Raw genomic sequence first — 13429 nt, 5'->3', positions numbered from 1 at the left:
TCGCTGCCACATTTGCTCCTATTGCTAGGAATGCCCTCTTACACATGTGGGACCTGCTGGAATCCCAGGTCCATCTCCCAGAACAGTATCTTTCACATGTGATTTGCTTTAATTCTCATAACTAGAACACTCGCGTTTTACACAGCAGCTCAGACACGCCTCTGTGGGCATACACAACTGAAAAAAATGTTTTTACATGTTATGTAGTTTCTTAGCTCTATTTTCTTTGTTTCTTTGTAGAACTGCTGGTAAAAAGTCACAGACTTGGATTTTATGATGTGTGTGTGTGTTTGTGTATTTTAAACTGCAAAAGTTAAAAAAAGGCCTCCTGTGATCAAAGAAGCCAAAGATTTTCGCCCTCAGAAAATATTATCCTTCCAGTCCCTAGTTCTGCATACCTGACAGTGTGAGACCAGAAAGTATTTAAATTCTGTGGCCTTCGTACTGCCAGGAGCTTATGGTCCTTTCCACTCAGCTTGATCCCACTAATACTGCGTCTGTGACAGCCATATTTTTCCTTTTTTTCCCCCATTTTTTCCCCCTGTTTTAACAGTTAAGGAGAACATAAGAAATAAAAGATGAGGGCTTGGTTGCATTGGAGAAGGTACTCTTATTTCCAGTTCACTCATTGAATTTGTTTTGGCTTACTGGTTAGCTGCCACTTTCCCAAAAGGAAATAGTCTTGTCCTATGTGAGGACATTTTACTCAAAGGTGAATTTGCTAGGGAGCAAATTTCCATTTGCTGGTTCACTCCCCAAGTGCCCCCAGTGACTGGAACTGAGCTGATCCAAAGCCCGAAGCCAGGAGCTTCTTCTGAGTCTCCCGGTCACGAGGCTTTGGGCCGTACTTTAATGATTTCCCAGGTTATAAGCAGAGAGCTGGATGGAAAATTCAGGAACTGGGACCGGCACGTATATGGGATCCTGGTATACAAGGCAAGGACTTGAGCCGCTAGGCTACCGCACTAGGCCCAGATTAATTCAGTTTTGAGTACTGCCTGAAGTTGGTTGGTTTGGCAGTACCAGACAAAATGACTTTATGGGCCTTCTGCAGCCCATGGACCGGACATTCCCCACCCTGCTGTATAGGTTTGTAACTGAGGAGCGATGGTCTGTTCCATGTACCCAGGTGTGTAGTAGGCTATGCCATCTGGGTTTGTGTCCCTGTGTTGTGTTCCTAAAGCAATGGAAGTCTAAATGTCCCATTGTTACATGACAAATGGTCAAATAAGCCTTTTGGAGCTCTGATTATTATGTAATATTTAGAATCTGGTTTTTTTGTTTGTTTTTTTTTTTTACTATGAAGTTTGGTTTCTAACTAAAACCAGAGAGTTTATTTATTTGTTGTAGGCCAAAAGCAGGAAAAGTAATTATGTGAAAGGGAATTGTTTTTCCTTAGTTAAAGTATCTCCTTTATTCCCTGAGGTTGTTACCCATAGTCATTGGTTTTAGTCTTTCTCTTTATAGACATTTGTTTTTAAGATTTTTCTTTTTACTTTTTCTATTGAAGAACAGAGATTTTTTTGCCCTGAATATGCAGCGTTCCTGATTGGAATCTGGTGCTGCCATTTTTCCTTTAGTTACTCCCTCACTACTTTTCCCAGGTTATCCTGCTTCACTACCGCTTGGCACTTACAAAGCTCCTGCATGCAGGCAGACTTCTCCTGGCTCACTCTCTGTGTCATGGGCTCTCTCTCGGAGCTGACAGCTCTGCCGTGCCTTCCTCACTTATTAAAGGAAGAAATATCCTGGGAGCTGCCCTTTTTTCCCTTGGGAGACTCTTCAGTCTTGGCTTCAGCTGTGTTGTCTACAGATGACTCCATCGTAACCTGAAATTTGATGACATTTACATGCTCTCAATTTCCCCAGTTTTGCCTTTATCTCTGAAATTAGTTAGGTTTAAATTTGACTGTTAGCAAAGAAAAACTCAAAGTAATAGTGTATCAAACTAGAAAAAGTTTGTCTTTCTCACTGTCGTGTTCTGGGGTGATGTGGCTATACCACGGTGATCAGGGAGCCCAGTCCGTCCGTCTGTCCTGCTGGTTTTCAACCTGTAGCATCTACCACTCTAAGGTGGCTGCCCACATGTAGCCATCACGTTTCATTCCTGCCAAGAAGAGGGAGGAAAGAAACAGTGGAAGGCATGTCCATGGCTCTGAGTACTCTTTACTCAAGGTTGCATGTGCCAAATATGCTTTCATCCCATTGGCCAGAAGTTCTTGACTCAGGCTGACCTTCCTGAAAATTAGACTGGGAGAGAAAGCCTTTATTTTTAGCAACTGTTTACCCAGCAGAAAATCAGCTGTTTTTAAACTTGACAGAGACTGTACTATCCATGGATACTACAGATAACTGGAGGTCCCTGCCTCCTCTCCCAGACTGTTGATGGTAGATCTGAGCATTGTCTGTACCTTTATTACAGCATTTGTCTTCATGCACCTTGCTTGATAGCATGCGTGTACTTTTCTGGTAATTCACAGGATAAAAAAAACTGAAACATTTAGCCCACCCACCTTCCTCCATTTCTCCACTCTCCCCGCCTTAGTCAGAGGCCACATGGACATACATTCCTTTCAACTATGTAAACAATATTAACAATAAAATTTAATAATAGTTTTACATTAAAATATGTGATGGTAATTTTTCATTGGTTGCTATTGATTCTAAGTATTTCAAGTTAAAGCACAGTACAGGAAATGTTTTGAAAATTGATTTCATATCATTGTATCTCAGTACTTAAAATACATACATTTATCTCTAGTTGAACCAATTCATGAGAAACTTAGTGATAGCTAATTGATGATTTCTATCCAGTGTGTATACACTCAATTTTTACTTTTAGGAAAGGGAAAACCTCTGAGAGGATAAAAATTGAATTCTGACAAATTTGCTTTGTGTGCTTGTTTTTCTTCCAGTGTGGCTGTACTCAGTAGAATAAAGCCTGCAGAAAACTGTCGTGAAGCAGACAGTGAAAGCCACTGTAGCCTGTGGAGCAGCAGGTGGTGATTTCTGTGCAGGTAACTAGTGTCTGATTCCCGTGCGCGATCTTTAGAATCCAGCCCCAGACTGAGTGGCTTCTTCACTGGCTGCCCCTGTGGTGGATAGTAATTTGGGATGAGTATGCAAGGGTCGAATGAGAATGAGAAACTTGGAGAAAGATGCAAGAATCACAAGAGACACCCAGGGATGAGTTTGAATCTTTTCTATTCAATTGAGGTTTTGGAGGACACGTAGGCCCAGGCTTGATGGTTGTGTTAGCCACTGGGTCGTACCTGCTATACGTACCTACTCATTTATTCATGTGCTTTGTAAGTTTCTACCTCTTAAGAGCTTGGGCAACTCTCTTTGACCTGTTGAACTTCAGTCTGTCTATAATGCAGGAACAATAAATGAGTTCACAGGTCTGAGCTTAAATGAGGTAAGAGGTCTGAAAGCCCCTATATAGTATCTACTCACAGGGAATGTTCAGCAAATGTCATTTTAAATTCACATAATTGCTGTGTTTGGATCTTACTACTGCAACCTCCGGGTGCCTTCCATCTGTCCCACCTGCGATGACTGGTTGGCGTTGAAGAGGTGAGAATCAAGCTAGATTCCATTATTGTCTTACTCGTAATGGCATCGTGAGCCAAAAAGAAAATTAAAGTTTCTAACCATAAGGGAGAGTGTGCATATCCAGGCTGGCCAGTGTGGCAGCCTGATCGGTGCCAAGTTCTAGGAGGTGATCAGCCTATGAACACAGCATTGACCCCCACTGGCACCTACCATGGCGACAGTGACCTGCAGCTCAACCGCATCTCTGTGTACTTCAATGAAGCCACAGGTGGCAAATATATTCCTCGTGCTATCTTGGTGGACTTAGAACCTGGGGCCATGGACTCTGTTTGCTCAGGTCCTTTTGTTCACTCTTCAGACCAGACAGCTTTGTTTTTGGTCAGTCTGGGACAGGCAACAACTGGGCCAAGGGGCACTACACAGAGGGAGCTGAGCTGGTCGACTCAGTCCTTGACGTGGTGCAAAGGAGGCCGAGAGATATGACTGCCTTCAGGACTTCCAGCTGACCCACTCATTTGGAGGGGACATGGGCTTGGGCATAGGCACCCTGCTCATCAGCAAGATCTGAGAAGATCCTGACTGCATCATGAACACCTTCGGTGTGGTGCTCTCAGCCAAGGTGTCTGACTTCGTCGTGAGCACCACAGTGTCTGTGCACCAGCTGGTGGAGGACACCAATGAGACCTACTGCATCGACAACAAGGCCTTCTACGACATCTGCTTCCACACCCTCAGGCTGACCACGCCCACTTATGGCAGCTAAACCACCTCTTCTCTGCCACCGTGAGCATGGTCACCACCTTTCTGCACTTCCCTGGCCAGCTCAGCGCTGACCTGCACAAGCTGTCAGTCAACATGATGCCCTTCCTGCATCTCTTCTTCTTCATGCCTGGCTTCATCCCTCTCACCAGCCATGGAAGCCAGCAATACCAAGCCCTCACTGTGCCAGAGCTTACCCAGAAGGTCTTTGATGACAAGAACATGGTGACTGTCTGTGACCCCCCAACACAGTTGCTACCTGACATAGCTGTGGTCTTCCGCAGCCGGATGTCCATGAAGGAGGTGGATGAGCAGATGCTGAATGTGCAGAACAAGAACAGCAACTGCTTTGTGGAATGGATCCCCAACAATGTGAAGATGGCTGTGAGCGACATCCCAACCCAGGGCTCAAGATGGCAGTCACCTTCATTGGCAACAGCACGGCCATCCAGGAGCTGTTCATGTGCATTTTGGAGCAATTCACCAGCAAGGTTCTGCACAAGGCCTTCCTGCACTGGTACCTGCTGAGGGTATGAACAAGATGGAGTTCACCGAAGCTGAGCAACATGAATGGCCTCCTCTCTGAGTCCCAGCAGTACCAGGATCACACTACATAAGAGGAAGAGGATTTTGGAGAGGAGGCCTCCAGGTGTCTCCGTCCCTTCTGCTGCCCTCCTCTCCCTCAGAATTTGTGTTGCGACCTCTCATTTTGTTCTCTTGGAGGAGGGAGTGGGGATCTACAGAAGTGCCTGGAGTATAATAGGAGCTCAATAATCTTTTTTTTTTAAAGATTTATTTATTTATTTATTTATTGGAAAGTCAGATATACAGAGAGGAGGAGAGACAGAGAGAAGATCTTCTATCCGATGATTCACTCCCCAAGTGAGTGCAACGGCTGGTGCTGTGCTGATCTGAAGCTGGGAACCAGGAACCTCTTCCAGGTCTCCCACACGGGTGCAGGGTCCCAAAGCTTTGGGCTGTCCTCAACTGCTTTCCCAGGCCACAAGCAGGGAGCTAGATGGGAAGTGGAGCTGCCAAGATTAGAACCAGCGCCCATATGGGATCCTGGGCGCATTCAAGGAGAGGACTTTAGTCGATAGGCTACCACGCCGCCGGGCCCTCAATAAATCTTTTGTTTGTTCAATGTCTCCTCTCTTTCCACTCTGGGAAACCTAAATTCTGCCATGTATTTCCCTCTGGTGCCCATTTCTCCCATATCTGTCCAGTTCGTATTTTCTTTCTGTTTTCCAAAATAATTCTCCCAAGAAGCTGGGTCATTTCTGTCATTCAGAACAAGCTGTGGGCAGGGAATCCAGACAAGTCCAAGTAGTAGCCAAGGAAGGTGGAAAGAAGCCCATCACGTGCAGGTGTCTCGTGATCCTGCCCAGCTTCAGGGAGTGTTAGCAGTGTTACCTCTGTCCCCGGTTTCCCTCTAGATTCTGTCCTGAGCTCAACTTTTCTGTGTTTCATTTCTTCTGGACTGAAGGAGAAGGGCCGGCCTCAGGCCCTAAGTCCCCAGAAGCTCTCCCCACCCACATCCATCCCTGACATGGTGAAGGAAGGTTTGCCTGCCACTCAGAGGAGACAGGGTGCCCTGCCTGTAGCTTCTCATGTCTTCCTTCTGCTGTTCTTTGCCCTAAGCCTTTGGTTTTGTCCCACACTTCAGATTTCTGTTTTGTGTTGAACTTGCTTTTTTTTTTTTCATATTGAAAAGATGACATTGCCCCAGGAGCCAAAAATAAACAGGAATTGAGAAAAATGGAAATAATTTGAAATAGAATTCATTTTTCTTTTTTTTTTTTTTTTAAAGATTTATTTTTATTATTTTTTTCATTGGAAAGGCGGATATACAGAGAGGAGAGACAGAGAGGAAGATCTTCCATTTGATGATTCACTCCCCAAGTGAGCGCAACGGGCCGATACTATGCCGATCCGAAGCCAGGAGCCTCTTCCGGGTCTCCCACACGGGTGCAGGGTCCCAAAGCTTTGGGCCGTCCTCGACTGCTTTCCCAGGCCACAGGCAGGGAGCTGGAAGGGAAGCGGGGCTGCTGGGATTAGAACCGGCGCCCATATGGGATCCCGGGCGTGCAAGGCGAGGACCTTTAACCACTTGCGCCACCGTGCCGGGCCCTAGAATTCATTTTTCTTAAAGTCACTGTTCCCAGTCACAAATCTTATTGGATGCATTACTCAGATACTATCTCAGACTTCACATGGCTTGTATATCCTTATCACGCCAGTGTGTTTGTGTCCAAATATCCCTGATTTTGCATAGATTACATCATCTTGCAGATATACACACACACTTATACATTCATACATACATGGGAAAGAACTGAATTATCCAAAATTTCAAATTTTACTGCTGAATATTGATTTTTAGGAAAGAATTCAGAAAGAATATTGATTTTTTAATTGATTTTATAGTTTTGTTCCTTATCAGCATTTTTGTCAGATGCTTTATTTTTATAATCAAGAAAACTAATATAACCTTAATGGATCATAAAATGACTACACAGAAACCATATCCAAAGCTCTTTGATTAACCTATAACTCAAATATATGTGTATTTCAACTAATATTTTATATTGTGCTAGCTCATGCCCGTGACAAAGCTATGGAGCTGAATTGTTGTGAGTAACGTAGATGAACAATAGCTAGCAGAAAATAGAGGGATTGACTGACTCTTGGCATGGTGTTCTATGGATAGGAATCCCTACTCATCTTCTCTGAGTTTTTAAATTTTTGTGAGGATAGGATTGCTAACGGTCATATACAAAAGCAGACTTTAGAAGATCTTTCTTTTGGGCCCGGCATGATAGAGTAATGGTTAAGGTCCTCACCTTGAATGTACCAGGATCCCATATGGGTGCCGGTTCTAATCCCAGCAGCTCCACTTCCCATCTAGCTCCCTGCTTGTGGCTTGGGAAAAACAATCGAGGACAGCCCAAAGACTTAGGACCCTGCACCCATGTGGGAGACCTGGAAGAAGCTCCTGGCTCCTGGCTTTGGATCGGTGCAGCACCGGGCATTGCAGCTACTTGGGGATTGAATCTTCCTTTCTGTCTCTCCTGCTCTCTGTACATCTGCCTTTCCAATAAAATAAATAAATTTAAAAAAAAGAGACTGATTCTGAATGTACCAGAAAGATTTTATATATATATATATATAAAGAAGATGGTTCTTTTCTCATATTGTTCTGTATGTTCCAAGATGACTAGTTCCTTTGAGTTCCAGCCAAAGGATGAAGCATTTCCTGGGCCCAAAGAGGTCTGAGACCTCAGAGTGATCAGGTGCCTTGCCAACATGCCCAAGTCTTCCTGAACTTTTATTTCTCCTTGTCTTGTGTCCTCAGGTGCTGATATCCACATCTTCCAGGTTCCTAAGGCCTCTGGCCGCAGATTGGGACTTATATCAGATGAAATGTTGAGAAATGACAAGTCAGTAGTAGCAGCCAGTTAAGATATGGCCTTGGGAGTGGCCTGGAGCTTGGGCTGTCACTGTAGGATTGTCCACATTTGGGCATTTGAGTGTGGGGCTTTTCTTAGGGCAAGCTCTTAGTATAAGTCATGTACTTATAGTCATAAGCAATGATTAAATAACTGTATAACAATTCTTGGGTATCTCTGGAGATGGTATTTAGCTGTTGAGTATGTCAACACAGAGATACTGTTTATCATAATTATGAGACATTTTCATTCTGCTTAATAACTAGCTGCTACTCTTAGTCCTGTTACCGTCTTTACTCCCCTTGACCCTAGCTCTAGGGTCACTCCTGATTCAAGTAAGTGGGAAGCTCTGGGTCAGTAGAGGGCCCCAGCATTCTATTGTAGTACTGTGACTCCCATTAGGGTTCATGAAGCTCAAGATGAGGTGTGTAACAATTTGACCATCATCTCTGAGTATGTAAAACATATTTAAATTCTCATTTGTCATCGTAAAGATTTCAGTTTTGTGACCTTTCTTAATTATTGGTAACACAGAAGATAAAGTCCTATTGGACAGTAGCATGAAACTAGTAAATGCATTTATTTCTGGAAGAGAATTTAATTGGTGTAGCTAGGTGTGTACAGTGAGATGTACAATGCCAGTATTTGTCACCATATGTAATATGATAACATTTTTGACAGTGATATCTTTTTCTATAGCCAGAAATAATATAATTATACTAGACTTAGAAATATAAGAATGTATAAAAGCATAAACTAAAATGATCACAAACTTATAATTCAGAAAAAACTAAGCGTTCTATAATATTTACTTATGATAATATTTTTCTTGTGTTTCTTTTCCCTTTTCCTACTCCTTCTTCTCAATCAATGCCATGTTTGTATGTTTATTATATTTAGGTTGCTCTGTGTTTATACCCAATGCAGCCTTCATTCCAGTGTTAGATATTCCTTGTTATGCCAACCTCACTGTTAATTGGATAATTTAGTCCATTTACATTTAGTGTAATAACTGAGAGGAAGGACTTACCTGTAACATTGTCCTATTTGCTATCTCTGTATAATGTCATTTTTTGTTCTTCAGTTTCTCCATTAGTGCTTTCATTCATGTTACATACTATTTTCCATATACCCTTTTAATTCTCTTCTTGTGTCTTTTTCTATATATTTTTGAGTTGCTTTCCAAGATGAGATTGTTGTAGTGATTATAGCTAACATCTTAATTTGTAAGAACCTCGTTCAGATGAATACTAATATCATTTTAACAACATATTAACAATGTATTCCCTGTAGTTATTACCTACCCCATTATGCTCTCATTATGACAAGTTTTATTTTAATAGCTGTGTGCCCACAACAGATTTATAAATACTGATTTATGTAGCGGTCTTCTGGATCAGATAACAAAAGGGAGATTACAAAGGAAAATGACATTAGACTATCTCTTATGTTTAAGACACATAGTTCTTCATTACCATAGTTCTTTATTTCTTCACATTATTTCAAGTTAATGTCTGGTTTACTTTTACTTCAGCCTGCAATATTTTTATAGGGCATATTTGCTAGCAATGGATTCAGTTTTTATTTATCTAGAGTTGTATTAATTTTGCCTGTATTTTCAAAGAACAGTCTTGCAGAATCTAGAATTCATTGTTGACAGTTGTAGTCTGTATATACATTTGTATTCTGAATATATTCTGAATGTGACATTTCATGCCTTCTGTGCTCCATATTTACTGATGAGAATTTCTTTTAATCTTGTTAGAAGTATTCTTTTAAAATATCATTTTAAATGGTTGTGTTATTTTACATTCTGTGGTTGGACCATGATTTATTTATCCTTATCTCTATGGTATTGTGGTTTGCCAAAAATCATATATAATGACACATGTTTATCTGAAATGCTACATCTCTGTGTCCCTCTTCGCATGTTCATCTGCATGTTGAGTGGAGACCCAAGTTGATAAAGCAGGTGGTGGAGATGCACAAGTCAGAAAGAAAGATTGTTAGGAAATCATCTTGCATGAGAGGCACGCACAATTTGGTGGTCTGTGTTTAAGTACCCCTCTCCCATCCCCCGACTGTTATACATAGCTAGTTGAGCTTTAATCGATTTTAAATAACAGAGGAAGGCATTGTGATGGAGCACTCAAGCTCACCCTGTGGCCTGAACTGGAGGTTGCTTTCTAGCCTTCTTAAGTTTTTGCAATAATTTTATTGAGGTAATTCACATATCATCTAACTCACCTATTTAAAATGTACACTTCAGTGATATGTGAGCATATTCAGAGTTCAGCAGCTATGATCATGTTTTATTTTGCAATATTTCATTACCCCCAAGAAGAACGTTGCATCTTGTAGCGTTCAGTCTCCATCTCTTTCACTTCCCCTTCCCCACAAATCTTAGACAGCCCATAGATTTATGTCCATAGATTTGTTTGTAACACTTCTTCTAATGGGAATGGTGTGATATGTTTTATGGCTGTTAGCCATGGCGTTTTCATGTTGTAGTATAAATAAGTTCTCCACTTCTGTGTCAGAATAGTATTCCATTGTATGTATTTTCCAGCATTTTGCTTATCCACTCATTATTTGGCAAACACTTGCATTATTTTGGTGTTTTTTACTTCTATGAAAAACAAAGCTGTAAAAATTCATGTACGAAATTTCTGTGTACATGTGTTTTCAATTCCCTTGGGAGAAATACAGTTGGAAATGACCTTCCTGAGTCACATGGTGACTCTATAATGAACCTTAACAGAAAGGCCAGATTGTTTCCAATGTGTCAGCACAGTTCTGTGTTTCCATCAGCAGGTTATGAGGGTCTGTATTTTCCTCAGATTCTCCACCCCTCTTTATTGTTTTTATTGCAGCCATCTTAGCAGGTGTAAAGTATGGTTTTCATTTCCTTTTGATTTTTTAAAAATGACTTCTCATGTTTGCCTTGTGTTTTTCCTTTGCATTCTCCTGATGGCTGGTGAGAAGGAGCATCTATTCATGGGCTTCTTGGCCATTTATTTCTTCTTTGGAAAAATACCTGTTCAGATCCTTTGCCCATTTTTAGTTGATCAGTATCTGTTACTGCATTCTGAACCTTTGGATATTTCAGGTATATGTCATCCTATATCACTTGTGTAATTTGCAGATATTCTTTCTGTACTGAGGATTGCCTTTTCTCTGTTTTGGGATTCCTGGCTAAGGCTGAGTTTCTTGAAGGTGATCTCAGAGAGTATTACTTTGTTCTTGGAGACAGGTTTCTCTCTGGGAGGATGATGTCAGATGTTGGAAATGTGTTTCATTATAAAGACTAGAGACAGCACAGCTCTGTTTATGTTGTTCTTTGAGGAGAGGATATGTACCAACAGTAGAAGGTTTGCAGTAATCTGTGATGTCTTGCTGAATTCAGTACAAGAGTGTTGTTCACGGAGGGGAATTCCCACTTTAACTCTGAGCATGTGATCTCATTGTAATGCCTCTATGCCTTCCACCTTTTTTTTTCTTTCAGTTCTTTTCTTTTTATTCTCCTGGTTTACTGGGAGAGTCAGGGGTGGAGAGGACTGCTTTCAGGCTACATCAGCACTCGGGGATGAGGGACAGTCATTGGATGACACCTTAGAGACCCCAGTATGGGGAAGAATATTCCCAGGGTGTTACTTGAGTGTTTTTGATCATTCTGAAACATTTTCAGCTTTGTTGTACCAGGGCTGAGAAAATCTTTCCAAGGTCTGTTGGCTGATCAAGTCCAGCTTAGTGCATCCACACACCCAGACACTTGCTGCAACCAAAGCTTGACCAGGAGAGTGTCCAACCTGCCCTGCTTTCTGTCTTCTGATGAGACCTTCCACGTCCTCCACTGGCCTAAATGAGCTGGCTGTCATGTCCCCCATATGTGTTAGGGCATGCTGATCACAGCACAGGCATCAGCAACTGAGGAGTTATGATGCAGGCGCTCCAAGGTTGGACCACATATAGTTTTACTTCTCCTGTGGCTGGGATTTGAATACAACATACTAGTTGAGGAGTCCCCAAAGAAATCTGCCTGGGGTTGACTCAGACTTGATGCTTGTGTACTCCAGTATGACATGACTTGTACCCAGTCTCAGCACTTGCAGCTGATGCTGGGACCAAGCCCAGCTGGCCCACATTAATTCTGGCTCTCATGTACTCCAGAATATGTGGCAGCGTAATGCAACCTGGCTAGCACCCAGACCCAGCTTTCATGCTCGCCAGTGGAAGCAGAGACCCAACAGGGGAGTCTCTGAGGTTCCCCTACCACACCCATTCCCGACTCTAGGTCTTGCACATACCAGTGGTTCCCAACTCTAGGTCTTGCTACAGCCCAGTCTGAGATGGCCTGCCCCCAGCAGGTGCTGCAGCCCGGTTTAGCCCAGAATACCCCCAGACCCAACTTTATGTGAACTAGTGGATATTGCACTTCCCAGTCCACCTGGCCTGGCCTGCACAGCCCATCCTTTCTCTCGCTTGTGTCAGTGTGACCCAGCCCACATGCTTGCCGATGAGTACTACAGATTTGCCTGAGCTGATCTGCCCCTCCCCTAGCCCTGGCTCATGTGCTCTCCAGTGGGAGATGCAGCCTTATAGGGGAGTTCCCCAAGTTCTCCTACCAGGCCCACCTACAGCCCCAGATCTCACGTGTGTTGGTAGTTACAGTGGCCCTGCTTGGCCTGGTCTGCCCTCAGTGCTGACCTTTGCATATGCTGGTGGGTGCTGCAGCCTGGTCCAGCTTGACCTCCTCCCAGCCCCAGCTCCCCTGGGGTGTCAGGTGAGTTCTCAGGTCAGGCCTGGCTCAGCCTAGTTACCACGCCCAGCTCTTGTATAAACTGGCAGATGCTGCAGTCCCACAAAGGTGAGCCCACCAGTCCCTGACAAGATCTACCCTGATCTGGTTCTGTCTTGATCTGGTAGGTGCTGTGGCCCAGCTTGATGTAGCCCACCCAGTGACCCTGACCATCACAGATGGATATTGTAGCCTAGCCCAGTCAGGAATGCCCCCAGATCCAGCTTTTGTGTATATCAGAAGGTGGGGGATGATGCTATTTAGTCTAGTCCAGGTCTCCCATGTGACTGGTTGCCTTGGCAAGACCCAGATATGCCCTCTGGTTTCTCCTTTCTGCGAGCTCCCTCACCTATGAATGCAGTGGCCCTTTTCATGGAAGCCACCAGAAGTCATTTCTGCCCTGTCAAATGTGCCCTCAGCTTCTCTCCCTCCTACTTGCCTCTAGGCCCTTTCCCAGGGCAGTCTGCAGGACCGCCACTCCCATCCCCCACCCCCAAACTGGGGCTGGGGTGGTGTGTCCTGGCGCAGCATCCTCCACCTCCAATTGCCAGGATCCCCGTTAGTGCCAGTTCATGTCCCAGCTCCTGAACCTTCCCGTCCAGCTCACTGCTTGTGGCCTGGCAAAGCAGTAGAGGACAGCCCAAAACCTTGGGACCCTGCACCTGCGAGGGAGACCTGGAAGAAGCTCCTGGCTCCTGCCTTTGGATCAGCTCAGCTCTAGTCTTTGTAGCCTTCTGGGGAGTGAACCAGCAGATGGAAGATCTCTCTTTCTGTCCTCTGTAAATCTGCCTTTCTAAAACCAAACCAAACCAAAACAAACAAACAAAAAAGTAAATCCTTAAAAAAGTAAAGAAAGTAGAATAGGCAA

General features: G+C 43.5%; 1 protein-coding gene and 1 pseudogene across 1 annotated transcript in view; both read left to right on the top strand.

Annotated features, from left to right (window-relative positions):
• The window catches only part of LOC121171232 (UPF0524 protein C3orf70 homolog), a 39037-nt gene that overhangs the window by 3430 nt on the left and 22178 nt on the right, over positions 1-13429 (top strand). The window lies entirely within an intron of this gene.
• Positions 2764-5098, top strand: LOC121171230 (annotated as a pseudogene).

This window comes from Ochotona curzoniae, unplaced genomic scaffold (genome assembly GCF_017591425.1).
Source record: "Ochotona curzoniae isolate NIBS_2020 unplaced genomic scaffold, NIBS_Ocur_1.0 scaffold_2587, whole genome shotgun sequence".
NCBI lineage: Eukaryota > Metazoa > Chordata > Mammalia > Lagomorpha > Ochotonidae > Ochotona > Ochotona curzoniae.
Note: the sequence above shows the minus strand (reverse complement) of the source record. Positions and strands in the feature narration are given on the sequence as shown.